We start from the raw sequence: 4,424 nt of genomic DNA, 5'->3' as shown, positions 1-4,424 counted from the left end.
TCTCTTTGTAGTTCAACACATTAAATATCACAAAAATATGTTAGGCTAAATGTGAATGTCTTCTGATTCCTTGATTCCTGATACCAACCGTGTGTACTACATTTTGTTCTGGTCTCTTCCGGGGTTTGGCTCAGTCCCACAAGACGGCCCTCACTTCAGAGCCCAGTTCATACTACTAATGCTGTATTATACTTAGGATGGTTAACCTCAATTCTCAGCTCGAGAAGACCTAGAATCCCCAGGGAGCTAGGCCTCTGGCCCTGCCTCTGGGAGTATTGAGGTGGGAAGACCCATCATGTGTGTGGTACCATTCCCTGGGCTAGAATCCTGGAGTGTGTCAGTAGGAGAAAGCGAACTGAGTACCAGCCTGCATCTCTCTCTACTTCCTGACTGGTGCAATGTGACCAACTGCCCCAAGCTCCTCCACTGTGACTTCTCTTTAATGACAATCTATAGCCTTGAACCAGAGCCAGAAAAAAAACCTTCCCTTCATGGCTTTCATAGAGATTTTTTTTTTTTTTTTTTTGGTCTTTTTGAGACAGGGTCTGCCTGTAGCCCCAGCTGTCCCAGAACTCACTATGTAGACCAGGCTGGCCTTGAACTCGAACGAGATCTGCCTGTCTCTGCCTCCCAGGTGCTGGGATTAAAGGCGTGTGCCACCACAGTAACTAAGATAATACTATGCCATTTCACAAATTCTGGGTTTTCAAACTACCCAGATTCTGTCCCAAAACATTCCATGACCCCACCCTCAGGTTTAATCATGTGGTAGAATGGAGCACAGACCTCAGGAAAACACCTTACTTTACATTTATTCATTTACATATTATAAAAGATGCAGCTCCCAAAATATGCTTAATTTTTAAAAAGCTAGACAGCGTGGCCCATCCTATAATCCCAACACTGGTGGGAGTAAAACTGAGGCAGGAGGGTTGTGAATCCGAAGCTCACCTGGGTGACTTATCCACGCCCTGTCTCAAGAAAAAGAAAAATGCAAATGAGTAAATACAGTTTTTAAATTACTATTTCTGGAGGGTTGGCTCAGCATTTGAGAGCACTGACTTTACAAAAGACCATTTAGTTCCCACATGGTGGCCAACAACATATGGAACTCCAGTTCCAGGGGATCTGATGCCCTCTTCTGGCCTAGGCAGGCCGTGTACACATGTGGTACACTTAAGATCCCTATAGGCGTGCCATGCGTGGTGGTGCATGCTTTTAATCCCAGCACTTGGGAGGCAGAGGCAGGCCGATCTGCCAATCTCTGAGTTCGAGGCCAGCCTGGTCTACCTAGTGAGTTCTAAGCCAGATGGGGCTACAGGGAGACCCTGTCTCAAAAAGATCCCTACAGGCAAAATACTAATACACTTAAAAATAAATAAAATGTAAAAAAATTTACTATCATGGCTGGGGGTATGACTTAGAGTGGTAGAGTGTATATCATGTGTTCAAGGTTGTGGTTTTGATCCCCAGGCCCCCAAAAGTTATGTAGAGTAGTTATGTCTTAGCTTGAGCTGCCGTGATGAAATACCATTAAGTGCGTGGCTTAACAATAGAAATGTGTTTCTCACAGTGCTGGGAGCTACATTTCGAAAATCAGGCTGCCAGCATGGCTAGTTTCTGCCCAAGGTTGGCTTCAGGCTACTTTCCCACAGTCTCCTCAGGGGCAGAAAGGATTAGGCTGGGTGCTGAGCCTGTTTCATAAGGGCAGGGTGCTTCAGGCTACTTTCCCACAGTCTCCTCAGGGGCAGAAAGGATTAGGCTGGGTGCTGAGCCTGTTTCATAAGGGCAGGGTGCTTCAGGCTACTTTCCCACAGTCTCCTCAGGGGCAGAAAGGATTAGGCTGGGTGCTGAGCCTGTTTCATAAGGGCAGGGTGCTTCAGGCTACTTTCCCACAGTCTCCTCAGGGGCAGAAAGGATTAGGCTGGGTGCTGAGCCTGTTTCATAAGGGCAGGGTGCTTCAGGCTACTTTCCCACAGTCTCCTCAGGGGCAGAAAGGATTAGGCTGGGTGCTGAGCCTGTTTCATAAGGGCAGGGTGCTTGCTCGCCCTCAGGGTGTGATTCGCTCCCACAGGTTCTTACCTCAAAAAACAATGACAGTGGGGATTACACTTCAGCATATAAATTACAGAGGGACACAACATTCAGTTCCTAACATGGTTTGTGTTATACTTAACACTGAGAAAGCTGAGAGAAGGCTTAGTAAAGTGTTTCTTTCCTTAAACCAAAGTTACTAAATCCATGTGAAATGCTCAAGATGAACTACGAGATTTCTGGATTTTGAATGCCGCCTCTGAGCCAGCAGTTTCCTTCCCGTTTGAAATCTAGCTTCTTCAAGCGGTTACTTTTTGTTGTTTTCTGAGGCAGGATCTCACTGTGCAGTCAAACTTGTGATAGCGTGCATGCACTGCCACACCGGGCTTAGAAGTTAATATTTGCAAGTCACCTAATTTGGGAGCTTTCTTTTATAGATGTGATTTTTTTCTCTCTCTACAAACCAGACACAACAAAGATCCTGATTATGAAATCAATGAATAAGTATTAACTTGTTCTGTTCCAAAAAGGGGAAACATTTATAGATATGCAATGAGAGGTCAAGGCACAGGGAGTTTCAGAGCTACAACCTGCCACAGGTCAAAAGTACACCTCCCAGATCTCAGACACTGAGGAGCTGTTGTTCCTGGTGGACATAACATTCAAGAAAATGTCCCCTGTAGGCTCCAAGTATTTCTATGCTTGGTCAGTTGTTGGAGCTGTTTGGGGAGGGTCCTAGAACCTGTAGGTATGACTGTGCTGAAGGAAGCATATCCCTGGGGGCGGGCTTAGAGAGTATGTAGGGTACCATGTCTCTGCTTCCTGTATATGCTTAAAGATGTGAGTACTCAGCTCTCTGCTCCAGCTGCCTCTACCATCATGCTGTTCCCCTTCCACCTCCCAACACCATGATGGACTCATCCCTCTGGAATTGTTAGCCAAATAAACTCTTGCTTCTACAAGTCGCCACTGGCCTGGTGTTTTAGCACAGCAAGAGAGAAGTGGTGACTACATAGACCATAACAGTCCTAACCATTACTCCTCCCAATGATTAGCTCCTGGACCATGGCTGAGCCAGAACCAAAACACAGAATCACTGGAAAGGAGAACATCTACACGGCAGAGTTAAAAAAACCAGTAAGGTGTCAGGCGTGGTGGCACACGCCTTTAATCCCAGCACTCCGGAGGCAGAGGCTGGAGGATCTCTGTGAGTTCAAGGCCAGCCTAGTCTACATAGTGAGTTCCAGGACAGCTGGGGCTACAGGGAGACCCTGTCTCAAGAAGACCAAAAGAAAAACCAATAAGGTGAGACAGCCTGAGAGGGTGGGTTCTGCCCTCCATCAGTGTAGTGGCTCTGATCTCAGCAGACTGCCAAAGAGTGCCAAGTTCTGGCCTCTCTGACAGAGGGGCTGAGAACGCAGGGGACTGTCAGGGAGAGCCCCCAGATCCTGCCTCCATGTGGTGGTGAGCTTCCCCTAATTGCCCCATACCCATCCCCCGACCTGGGATTTTGTGAGTCCCCTCCTAAGGCCCCAGGGCAGATCTGGCTTTGGTAGGCTAAGGCTGAGATCCTATCAGACAACCTGAGAGGGTGGACTGCCTGAGAGCGCCCAGATCCTGCCTCCAGTGCTGAAAGAAGCCTGAGGCTATCAAACCTAGGGATTCAGTAGTAAGATCAGAAAGGAAGAATTCTTATTTCAAAGTCAGAATGATATACAATATAACAGTATACAAGACTGTCTTCAGTTGTGGGTCTATGCTTTTCAACTTGAATTTAAATAACTCGTTCAAATCACTGTGCAAATATGCCACGCCAGTCTACCAAGATGTAAAAAGTTAAAGGTAACAGCAAAAGAAATTCACATGCCAAAACCACAACAAAAGAATAATAAAATAGCCAAAACACTATGTCCCCACCAAATTCTACCAATCATCTGGAAGAGTTCTACAAGGAGAACCCCCTGTGATAACACAGGACAGTGAATTTAAAAAAGCAATCATAAACATGATCAAGGAGTTCAACGAATTTAAAGAACACATGAACAAATCAAAGAACTAAAAGAAGATAGGGATAAACTTCTGAATGAATTCACAGAAGAGATAGAAACATTGAAGAAACTCAGACAGAAATGAAGAAGGAAGTGCAAACTCAATAAGCCAACTTGAAACAACGGGAAAGCCTCACCACTAGAATGAATGAAATAGAAAATAAAATATCAACACTGGAGGATAAAGTTGAAGAATTGGACCACTCAAGCAAAGATAATGGAAAATTTAAAAAAACACAGGAATGGAATATGTAAGAGATGTGGGATACCATGAAAAGACCAAATCTATGGATCGTAAGAGTAGAGGAAGGAGAAGAATTTCAGGTTAATGGTATTGACCAT

This window comes from Nannospalax galili, unplaced genomic scaffold (assembly GCF_000622305.1).
Source record: "Nannospalax galili isolate Female #2095 unplaced genomic scaffold, S.galili_v1.0 scaffold1124, whole genome shotgun sequence".
NCBI classification, from domain to species: Eukaryota; Metazoa; Chordata; class Mammalia; order Rodentia; family Spalacidae; genus Nannospalax; species Nannospalax galili.
Note: the sequence above shows the minus strand (reverse complement) of the source record.